Source organism: Hibiscus syriacus, unplaced genomic scaffold (assembly GCF_006381635.1).
Source record: "Hibiscus syriacus cultivar Baekdansim isolate YM2019G1 unplaced genomic scaffold, ASM638163v2 tig00007475_pilon, whole genome shotgun sequence".
NCBI classification, from domain to species: domain Eukaryota; kingdom Viridiplantae; phylum Streptophyta; class Magnoliopsida; order Malvales; family Malvaceae; genus Hibiscus; species Hibiscus syriacus.
The window spans coordinates 1-12,917 of NW_024062139.1; the positions used below are offsets into that span (position 1 = coordinate 1).

General features: G+C 34.2%; 2 pseudogenes; both read right to left on the reverse strand.

Annotated features, from left to right (window-relative positions):
• Positions 1 to 1,342: 1,342 nt before the first annotated feature.
• LOC120201549 lies at positions 1,343 to 3,943 on the reverse strand (annotated as a pseudogene).
• Positions 3,944 to 5,170: 1,227 nt separating this feature from the next.
• Positions 5,171 to 7,094, reverse strand: LOC120201550 (annotated as a pseudogene).
• Between the last annotated feature and the right edge of the window lie 5,823 nt (positions 7,095 to 12,917).

The following is a 12,917-nucleotide window of genomic DNA, read 5'->3' on the forward strand; positions in this document are numbered from 1 at the left end:
CAAATTCAATCTTAAGAAAAATGATAAACGAAAATAACATATAAACGATTAGAAACAAGCTATAGCCAAAAAAAAAATAAAAAAGAAAAGGAAACTAGGCAAACCATCCTTGAATGTTAATCTGTAATTAGTTGAACTAGAATATTAAGTTTAAATATATTTTTTAGTTTCGTATTAATTTATAAATTAAATAAATTGATTATTTAAAAATAATTTAATATATATATATATTGAAAATGGACAAGGATAACTTATTACTGTATCAACTTTATTTTAAGAATTTTATTACTGAAAATTACTATGTATTTCTGGCGATTATTCCAATACATGAGTCTCCAACGGCACAATGAGTATTGTACTATCCGTTATAAATCAAATTTTAGAACAACTTATAAAATATTTTCTTATATTAATATAAATAAGTTATAAATTATGATGAATTAATATGAATAAATTGTAAATCTAAGATATATATATATATATATACCTACTATAAAGATAAAATTCGATTTTAATTTTACTTCCTATCATATTTATAGAAACATCTGAATGTTACTAGCTAGTTCGATAACTATGAAGAGAATACACGTAAGCGCTACTATATCATAAGTGCATCATTAAAGATATTGTTGACTAATTTAATAATACTTAATCATACTTAATATAGAGGGATATTATTGTAATTATTCTTAAATATATAAGGTAAAATTATATATATTTTCGGGTCGGGTCGGAATATTTTTCACCCTAAACCCGAACTCGACCCGGCCCGAATATCACACTTAAAAAAACCAACCTGACCCGACCAAAATAAAGTTTCACCCGACCCGACCCGAAATAATAAAAAAAATATTTTTATTCAATATATGAATAAATTACCAAAAGATTGATGAGGGTAGTATGATCAAAATTCAATTCCCTCCAACAAGGGAATTGAATTCCATCATAGAATGGATGAAATTCACTTTCCCTCATTTGATGGAGAGTTGAAGTCATGAGGGATTCCAATTCTCTTTGAAAACTTGAACCAAATATGGGAAAGTGGTGGAATTGGATTTCAATTCCCCATAATTCCAAGAGATTCTTACGAACCAAACGCCACCTATTCTAGTTCAAATTTACTAATAACTAATTGATAAAGTAATATGAGATAATAAATTTCTTAAGTGAAATTAAACTGGATTCAGATAATCCTTACAATACCAGATCTGGATTAATTAATCAATTATTATTGTAGTTTAACAAAAAAAAACCCATATATGAAGTGAAGTAATTTCTCAGTTGTCCTGGACGCCATTATCATCCAAAAGAAAGGGGAAAAAAAGAAGATTTTTGTATCTCAAATCCACACAAAAAAAGGTTAATCATCATTGTGATCCTCTAATTACCATTTCCATCACTATACCATTCCAAGAGTCTATGGGCCCTGGTAAGCACCAATGCAAACAATCATTCTGCACTTTAGCATTCTTATCCTTTGCAAATGGCTGAAACTGCCTATATGGTCCCGGGTGTCCGTCCGGCCTCAGCAGAGACATGCGAGTGGTATCCAGCAATTTCAACGGCACCCCATTTTCAGCCCCTAGAGAAGCCGCTTGCTCGAATTCTTCCATCTCGATACCACGCATCACGGTATCTACCTCTTTCGTATCCACTTCGCCTTCTTTAAACGGTAATGTTGTATTACAGGTCCCTCCGCTGAACCATTCCCCGTTCTCAAAATGGTCTGGCGTCGTTGTTCGAAGGAAAACCAATGCTTTGTGACTCGAGTCCATTGTAAAGTTCAGCACCGACTTCAATGCCTTGCGGTATGCATACTCGAAGCTCATTTCCGTTAAGTTCTTTCCCGGGCAGTCATGGCAACCCGTAACCGTGTTGTTCTCTCGATATATTGCGGTTTTAAGATACCATTTCCCACCGGCGATTACCACATAATCAAAGCTCTTGTACTGTTCGGTCCACGTTTCATCGAGTTTATCGAGGTGGAGCTGAGTTTCGGCGGAGGAAACGCCGTTTATGTCTTCGAAAACATCAGCTTTCAAAAGGAATGGGGTCCAAATAACCGAGAGGGTGAAGTTGTGGGAGGGGAAGTGCCATCTTCTGGATTTGTATTGTTCATCATGAAAAACCTCGACAGCTTGTTCCACCTGTGGGACATAAGTTGATCAATTATATCATCCGAGAATATTATGATAATTTATGAACACGACACAAGATTTACACACAAAATCAGCCTATGGTCGACGATTCCCTATTTCATAATTCTATAGAATGTGCAATGTGTTGGTTCTACTGTTGGTGGCTTTGGACAGGAAACTTTATTTATGGGTTGTTCAGAGATCAAATTCAATAAAATGGTGTTAACCAGCTAAGAAAGAGACACGAAAATGTATTAACATTAAGCTTTATCCATCAAAGCAAAGCTGTCTTCTCTCTACCAGTCCATACTTTCACATCGAAGCTCAAAAGGAATTAAGATGGAAGACCCACAACACAGCTCAGGCTAATGGTCCAAATCCTTATTATGGACAAAAAATTGTAGCTAATTTGGAAGATTGTGTAAATTTTAGCAATAATTGGTCTAAGTATGCCCCAGTCCTTGTACTCTTTGAACTTTTGAAATTTTATCCCTAAATTTCAACACTCTCAATTGATTTCTGTTAAATTGGAATGCTATATGTTATTAATTAGACTAGAACTTTAAATCAAACCTTTAAATACTAAAAGTAAAGAAATTTTGAATAGAGTTATCAATGGAACTTAAGTCCTTGTTGAGAAAAGACTTCAATGAATCATGGCAGTTGAATTAAAAGTTGAATGACTGTAATGTAAGTTTTAAAAGTTATAATTAAAGTGAAAGCGACTTCAAAATTCAGTGACTACTAGTGTAGTGCACCCTAAAATTAGAAGTAAAGGGACTAAGTTCAACTGTTGAAAAATTTAAGGGATCTGAATCATAATCAATACGCAAAAGTTTCATAGTAATATTTTTGACAAAAAGGACCATTCAATGGTTACCTGTGAGAGAATACAAAGGAACGACTGGACGTGATTACGGGAGATGGAATCACCGATAAACGCCCACCATTTGTTCTTCATTAAATCAAGAAACTTTTCCGAGTCGAACATGGGCAATTCGCAAGCCGGGGACTCCATCGCCAGTAAAGGTAGCCCGAATCGGGTCTGCCGTTTTTCATACAATTTTGATGAGCTTCAATGTCAAGGCAAGTCGCGTTCGTGTAAGCCGGACCTGACGGGTCGGGTACCCAATCCCCCACGAATAGATCACATTCACCCGCAACACTAGCTTCAAACATACATAATAATTAATAAACAATTTAGAGATTGCTGGAGACACAAGGAAGCCAAGAATAATTTAAAACAACAATAATCATAGCCAGCCAAAGCACAATGGAAAAGACAGCATTATTAATTTTTCCCGGAAAATATCTCACCATTTTGAATCGTTTGGCTCTCATTTGCTAACAAATCACCAGCATCCGCAACTTGAACAGGCAAAGAAGAAGAAGGAAGAGGTGAGTCGGCTATGGCATCAGTCTCGACACGAGTCGACGTTGGTGGTGACTGAACAACAGACGAGGAAAAAGTGAGTGAATCAGAGACCAGAAGACGAAAAGCAAGACCCAGTAAGAGAAGAGAGACCGCAAACTTTACGAAGATGTGGTGGCGTTTGAGTAGCGAACAAGGATTCAAATCTAAGGTCGTTTCCTTCTTCACCATGTTATTGTCTGTCACGCTTACCAATAAACTCCCAACTGGTTTTTTCCCCCACAACCACCCAAAGGTGTTTTAGGTTAGAGTTGTTAGGACAGCAGAGGTTTTATTACAAGGACGTGGCTTTTGTCTGAAACTTGAAAACTGAGATTGCTGTTTATATTTTCTTTTCTTTTTGGCGTCTGTTTATTTGTGGTGTTTAGGGAGGTTTGATTGATAAATAGAAAAGAAAAGGTAAGTAATAAAATAATGAGGGAAAAAGAAAAGGAAATGAAAGGTTTCATTTCGTTGTCACTTAAAAAATACAGAAAATTATCATGTTTAAATTGAATTATCTTTCAAATTTTATAATAATTTAAATTTGCATAGTAAAGATGAAACTAAAATCAAATATTGAAAGAACAATTATTAATCTATTCATTTATATTTTATAATTATATAAGTATGTTGATTATATTTTTAATTTTATATAATATATTGATTAATTTTGTTCGTCATTATATATATATATATATATATGCTAGAATCACGATATTGCAGAAATTTAGATCTAATTCACATGGGCTGCCTTTAAAAGTTCCCCCGAGCTTATTACATCTTAGATTAGTACACTGAAACTAGATGATGCTAAGGTACAGCTGGCTATATATCAACTTTAGCTTCTGTCGTTTTAGCATGTGATGTCATGAATGGACCACTTTACCAATATTATAAAATTTCATCTTCCCTTCTACACCTTCTTTTTCTTTTATTGGAATATTTAAGGCAGACCAAATCTTGAAGGATCAAATTAAAAAAAAATGTACATTTTGCATTTTCTATTTTTGTTGGCTATTGCGTAGTCTTTTCCGCTATTGCTTTAGCCTTCTCAAATGGATCGATTCAATAGCTAATATGTTATATAAGTAGGAAAAATGAACCAACATGGGACATGGCTAGTCAATATCGTGGCGCTATGGCTATGCCAACCAAAAACCCATTAGTAACAAGAAGAAAAAAAAGTGTGAACTCGAGAAATGTGACGGTTGAGAATAAAGATACGAGATATTGTTTGTCACGTGCCATGATGAGTGTAGAAATGTATTGTTTAATGGAGTAAAATAAAATGCCAAGAAAGAGTAGGTCCACGAGGCAGAACATTCCACGAATGTTGAGCACATGTCCTCCGTGTTATTGTCCCAATCGCCATCAGGCCATCTGGGTCATGTTTCTATAATAAACAGTTAGAACTGAAGATGCCATATGTTTTTCATCGTCAAATTATCATTTTGGTCCTTCTATTATGCTTAAATTTGGAATATAACCTTTATATTTAGACTGAAATCGTAGAAGATTAGTCCCCGTACAAAACAAAGTCTTTTTGCTACCATCCAGCATTCAGATTGTCCCTCCCTGCCCTATTCAACATTACTTGCTTTGCGTACGCAAAAAATAACATTTGAATGTGTACTGTTAACCAGTGAAAATATCAAATTTAATCAGAAACCTTATCAATATTTGTACTTTTCACTTGTCAAGGGATTAAAGAAACCGTCCTACGTCAACAAATCGAGAGTACCAAGAGAGAGCTTGTCCGGATTTCAAACCTTCAAACCAGATGGCCAAGATGGTTGTTTCCGCAATCGATGTACAATGAACCAAACTTGTTGAATCCACGGGATCGTCACGAATTCATTAAGCACTCAGTTTTGGAACTTTCATGCCAAATCCATGCTTTGCTTTCTCAACTCTGTAAAAATAATCTATATCAACAATGCTTAAGGATACACTAAAGCAAGAAAATTTTCTATGTTTTTTTCCTGAAGTGATTGATTTCAAACATGGTACAGGAAACTGGGAAATAATGTAAGAATGATGTACTAATCTTATAATCATTTATGAAAAGAATGTTATAGCCACCAACATTTATTCACTGTCCCTATAAACCAAGCCGTGTCTTTGCCGATAAACTAAGATCTCATCGTCTATTAATACAACACTCATAAAGAAAAATAACTACGCTAGAAGTATGGCTACTAATACATAAAACATATCTGTACTAGTTGGCTGCGGGATGAATTACGAGAATCAAGACGAACTACATGAATCATGTATAAGGCATGGAACCAAATTCAAGTGTGTGTGTGCGTATATATATTCAGAATTAGCTCTTACGTATGGGCAAGATTGCCAAGGCAATCTTGCTCTTCACCAGTGTCCTCATCCAGGACTCTGCCCGATATTTCAATGATGTAAGATCTATCTCTATCTGTTGGAAGCCCTCTATTAGAAAGCAAATTTAAATCTTTCCGATGGAGCTCTCTCCCGTTTACGAAAACACCAGTTGTCCCACCGGCACAGTTTTCTGGCATTGGATAGTTAAATTCTTCGATAAATGGCTGCAAGAAAAATTCAGTTTAGAAACATGAGGGCAAAATCAAACAACAAAACGCTTAGCTGTTAATAACTCGGTAAGAATTGTTTTATCTTACAGGAATTATGCCCAGACATGGCCCACCGAGAACACCCCAAAATCCAGCTCGGAAATCATACCTGATCTAGGCATGTGCGACAAATGAACGTCAGTTATTCAAAGGAATGAGAAATACAATTGTAGATTCATTCCTTTGCCCAGGAATGTACATGTCCATCATGATGGACGCACGGAAACTAGTAAAACTCGTAGCACAGCAGATCAAAAGAGAATATATGCTTACCAGTACTGTCCAAGCTGAATTGGTCCAGCCATTTTTCTGCTTTTTTAAGCACACGCTCAGGTATAGGATTCCCATTAACTGAAATATTGCTTTTCCTGCGTTGCTTTAATTGATTAGATCTTGAGAAATCCTTAAAACTCTTCTTGATAATATTTACAAAAGATGGTTTAACTCCTTTTGCCACTTTTGGTTGCTTCCCCTGGATCTCGAGAGATTCCAGTATTAGAGTAGTCGTCATATGATACCTCCATCTCAGAAGGTAATGACACCTCTTTTAGTGAATTTTGTCGTGTGGTAGCCTTGTTAGACACATATTTCTCTTGATCACAGCGATTACTACAATTTCCCTTCCCAAATCGGTTGGCTGCATGATTGCCTGAAGAGTAATCAAAGTACTCTTGAAGTGGTGAGTCTCCAGGTGGCGGAGACACAGTGGATTTCGTCGGCTGCCGAACAAATTTTGCTTCCTCTCTTGAAGCAATTAAAACATCTGAACTGTTGTCATCCTCAGAGATGCTTGGAGATGAATTAAAACTTCGCATCTCCTGAGGTCTGATTGAATTCAACGCCCGGCCCGCTGACGATGCAACAGGTTCTCCATCCATTGACTAGAACTCATAATCAGAATCATCATAGTCATTAGACAAGAAGTTGGCAGTAATTTGGTTCACACGGCCCTGAAAATATAATGAACTATCATTGACCAGTTCATCAGAGATATCATCAACCTCTACAGAACTTCCCTTAGTTTCCGCACGATCATGAAGAACAAGCTTCTTGTTGGTGACAGTAAAGTTTATTACACTTGAACAGGCACCACACCGCAATTTCTTTTCATATTTTGCGTTGAGCTGCACTTTCCTGGGCATTTGTAGCAATTCAAAGCAACTAAACACAAAATAAACGGAGCACCACCAGTAATAGGACGAAAACGGTAACCATCACTGGCTACCACCACCCTCTGTGGATGGCACTGAACAAAACCACCTATATCTGAGTTAAAATCACTTGGCCATCTAGCATAAGCTTGTGTCTGAAGCACACTCGGTTGAGGCATCGTAGTCCTAGACCTATGGAAATATGAACCAAATGTCCCAGGGTTCTCGATGTGGTACATCGGATTACAGGACACATCAGGGAACCTTTTATTGCCAAATGAGCTGGCTGGAATAAATGTTGAAACTCGCCGATGTTCCTCAAAACAATGAAAGCAAGAACAAGAAGCTTGGTGCAACACTGAACTTTGTGGATATGGCATGAATGCATCATGATTACTTTCGATATACTGTCCAGAAAAGTATGGATGAGGTGGCCGTTGTGGGTATTCTCCAGGTAACTGGTGCGGAGCTCTTCCAAGCATTTGGGATCCAAAAGGATCTCCATATGGAGGAATGTGATTTGGATTGTGCGTCAGACGATACAAACCATGTCGAGTCATATCATGCTTGGCAGGATAAGAAAATGGTTCCGGAAAATGACTATAATAAGAGGCTCCTGCAGCTTGTTTATCAGGTTCATAGAACGGCATTGCGTATTTCTTTGATTCAGAAGGTCCATTTGGGACAAGGTATCAGCACCACCATAAGACTCCGGAGGAACAAACCTCCCAAACGTAGACTTCTCTTTTGGTTTATCATCCACATTGCAAGACCGACTAAGTCGGTCCTTTAGCTCATTAGATTCCTCAGAATATCAGCTCGCTCTTGTTCAAGCTGAATTCTACCAGGACCATCCTGGTCGGTTCAATTCTGCAAGGAATCACTATGACCACAAGAAGAATCCAACTGATGGTTTGATTAGCCCTCGTCTGGATGATTTGAAGTAGAAAACCTCACACCATCAACAATTGCTCTCAGAATTCTCTGCAACCCCTCCATCTCTCCTTGCTTCCCAGCTTGCCAATCGAACATCTTCCCCAATCCTTGTGATCCACCAGTATATCCAAAGTTGGAATCTGAATCATCTCGTTCTATTTCAATAGAATTTACTAATGCATCCTTATTCCTGCCGGAATTATCCGCATTCTCAACAGGCGGCTTATCACCAGCAACCTTAGATTTGTTCCTACTTGTATCAATGCGGTCAACATTATTCTTCTTCTCAGCATCATTCTGATCACACCTCAAAGAGACAGCACTCGATTTAACATCTGCATCAGAGGCATCACTCGAGTCTACTATACCTTTCTCAAGGGAACTTGGGATTTGCTAGAAACTCCACCAAGCCTATCTTCTTCCGACTTCTCGGATAAGGTATCGGCTTCACAATTCCTAATTTTTGCTGTTGAAAAAACAACATTGCACTATTAAAATTTGGGAACATTAAATATTTCATGGAAGATCTAGACCAAAAGGTTCACAAAATAGAACAAGGAACTCTAATTCCAATACTTAAATGGTTACATTAGCTTGAATTAACAAAATTTAGCAGAGTTCAGTTATAATTGTTAGTGTAACAAAACTATTAGAGATAGTTATGCGGTGAAATCACCTTGCGGCTTTAGATAGTTACACTGAAATGTAAGTGTAATAAACTTAAAACAAAAAATATTAAACTGAATAATGATAGAGTCGGGCATTTGTCAACAAACTTTCAGTCAAAGCAAACATGTAAGTGCATTTAGATATATTGATTGGCTATGAAATTAAGCACGTGTTTATCATAGTAAACTAACTTCCTTTAGTAAATCAATGACTCACATTTAACCTAAACACATATACACCTCTCAGTGAATGCATTTAAACTATTGTGAGGAAGATATACACCTCTCAGTGAATGCATCTAAAGGAAGTTAGTTTTAATTTAACAAAATGTGACTCAATACAGTGGATTGTTACCTCTCAGTTGGCTAATGGGCAGTGGAAACGCAAGGAGGGAGGGGCAACAAGGCAGAACAGCGGGTGGTTCTTACGCTTGAAAAATCAACAACCCAAATATATATTGGTCCTAAAAGAGAGTAAGATAAGTTGAATAAGATCAAATGTGCATAAACAAATGGAATCTAACATGCAAACTGGACATTTGTTTACTTAAATATTTTAAAAATTTCTTACTGCTTGCGGCTTGTGGGCTGGGGTCGTGGTGGCCGATGGGTGCTTACCTCCTTACATGAGCGACCGGCGACCGCAGCGATGAAGACTGGAGCTTGGCGTGTAGATTGAGCGTGGCCGTTTTGACTTTTGATGTCTGGAGCTGTTAGGATTTCAATAAGAAATAATTTGCTTTAGCGAATATTATAACATAAATTAAATATATAGTTAATATATATTTATAAAAAAACTTAACCGGTACTCCGGTAATCAGGTATCTGAAAAAAATCAAATTTTGTGACTCATACTCGACCCGGAAAGTGCCGGGTCGGGTACTCGACCCGGCCGGGTAATTCTTTTTAGAAAATTACCCATTTTTTTATCCAGTTCGACGGATCAGGTCAACCGGGTCGGATAATTTTGCACACCCCTAATTATTAAGAACCAAAACGGCAGTGTTGACTCCATTGTGGAATTGGCTACTTCTCCCACTACCTTATGGCTAAGAGCTAAGGTAATACGGTAATAGTTTTTTTTTTTTTTTATGTTTGTAGCTTTAGGACTTTACTAGGTCCAATATTAGGGTATTTTACCTTTCTCGTTTGGGACATGCGATAATAAAGCAGAGTTTTGGCCGTTGTGAAAACTGAAAAGGAGTGAACGTGGAAAAATATGCAAACTCTTTCCTTTTTCTGACTCAGTCACCAACTGTTTAATCACGTACTATTTTTAGTTTTAATAATAGACGTGAACATCTCATTTTATTTATTTATATATAACATTTAAGTATGAAAATATTCTTTTATATATTTACCCTTTATCTTAATATAATAGATTAATTAGTGGAATGGAGAGGTATTCCGTACCATATTCTTACACTTCACGCTAAAGATTTATCATTAGATTGGATTGACGTGTGACGTCTATTCTGCAGCAATAATTCCATCACTAACATTATCATTATTGAGATTATTATAAATTATTGTACGAAGTTCGAAAGGAGTACGAATAAATTTTCTACTCAATGATTGTGTGGTAATTAATATCCGATTAAAAAAATGATGTGTTTCAATGATTATTAGTTAATTGAAAATTTGAAAAGTGTTAATTTAAAATATGACATATTTTGATAATATTTTAAGTTACAATTATAAATATTATTTGAATTTTAAAATTGATTTAAACTCAATACTGAGGATAACATTTAAAATTGTAATTGGGTATGTTATTTCTTTTACATAACTTATTATAATTTGGGTAACACACAACTAACTTAAAAAATTAAATGCTTTAGTAATATCTTTTGTTACAACTTAAAATGTTATATAAATTTTAAATTACGATAAATTTAATTTAAATATAATATTTTAGATTAAATCATGAATATTATTTACTTTATATATTTTATTGTGATTTTAAGTAACCTTTTAATTGAAGATTAAACCTTACTAAAACAAGTAGGACTATAATGAATTATGTTACCTCGGCAGAAGAAAAAAAACAAAACTTTGTCAACAAAAATGGAGATGAAGTGTCAAGTAACTTAATTGACTAATAATAACGAAGTGGCAACTAAATATATTCTTTATCACACACAAAATATTATTTCCATTCCTATTGTTAATGATATTTTTATATCAATAAATATTAAAACATGATCATAAATATATTGTTTATTTTTCTTTTTTTAAATATACTTAAAATTATTTATATAGTTAATCTCATCAAGTTATGTCGGTAGAATGTATATATATTATTACCGATTGAAAAAAATTTAAACAAATATTACCTTATAATCAACCCTGATTATTAAAAAGAATACTTGCACAATTATAATTCCATATATAAAAATATTAACTGGAGTATCACTTTTGTTTTTATTTAATTAATATGTGATCACTTTTATTTAATTTACTCCTTAAAAGAAGTAAAAATTTCAGCGGTTAAACATTTAAAAGTCAATAAGATAAACGACGACATCTTAATTTAATAAAATCGAACATAATCACATCTTAACGAAATAAAAATAAAAGTAATCAATTATTATTATTATTTTGAATTTGAGAGAAAATTGTATATTTTTTTGGAGTAATCTAGAGTAAGTACAAATATAATACATGTTCAAATATTATATTTCTGGTGTTCGAACACAAAATTTCAAATACCAAAGTCGGTTCGTACTTGTATAGAAGTTAAATAAAAATAATTAATCAGGTAGTTTAATCAAATATTAAATAATAATTTAAGATATTAATATTTTTATAGGGTGGGCCACAGTTATGGCCCAAGACGTGTAAACTGAGCAATGCCATGTCGTCATCAAATTAATTCTCCAGGTTTCCGCATTCTGACAAACACTGAATGTAGGAAACAAAGCAACCGCTACGAAATCTGTCTCGATCGCGAGTAGAGATCACACAACCCTTCTTTACGTTTAAAATGTTTTAGTTAAAATATACAAATGGTCCCTAATATTGGATATTATTTTATTGAATCCTTAACTATTGAAAGTTACGAAATGATCTCTTAATTAAAGGCTGTTGCTTTATTAAATATTGACTATTAAAAGTTATAAAATGGTCATTGACTATTCATATGTTCCATACTCATGTTTTTTTTGTTAAAAATTTGACAATAATCTTAACGTGACACTAATTTACTAACTGGATATGATAAAATTTGATCTCAAAATATCATATGATTATAAAATTGAAACAATTATGAGATAATAGTTTATCATATCCATGTCAGCAAAATAATATATGACTCAGAGACCATCAAAATTTTTAAAAAAAATTACGAATTTAGAACATATAAATAGTCGAGTGACTATTTTGTATTTTTTTTAGTCGGATGACTTAACAAAGCAACACCGTATAATCTGATAACAATTTTATAACTTTCAATAGTCACTGAACTCAACAAAACAATACCATACATGAAACTACTTGTATACTTTACTCAATATTTTATATAAGACATTAAAATAAAACATGTGTTGTTTTTATGAAGTTCAAGGGTGAAATGCATCATTAGTCTTCAATCTATTACTGTTTATTTTGTTTTAATCATTAAATTATTATATTTAAATAAAAGTGTTACTAATATGAAGTCTTTTCTTATTTTAGTCAACGAACATTAAAAAAATCAATGAATTTCATTTTTCACATCATTTTCTCTTCCTTATTAACAGCTTACATGGCAATACTAAATTTCATTTTCATTTGTTATTATTGTATTTTTTTATCGTGTTTTGTAACAATAATCGTAAAGACCAGTTAAGGAACATATATTCAACGTTGGTGGTGATGTACAAGGCATGGCAATCATAGAGGTTGTCATATTAATGAGAGAAGAAAGAGTTGTTTTTTAAGAAGTTTTTAACGCAAATTGTTAGTTTTGATTAAATTGCATGAATTATTATTCTCATAGAAGAGTTATTTCTGAGGATGTTTTC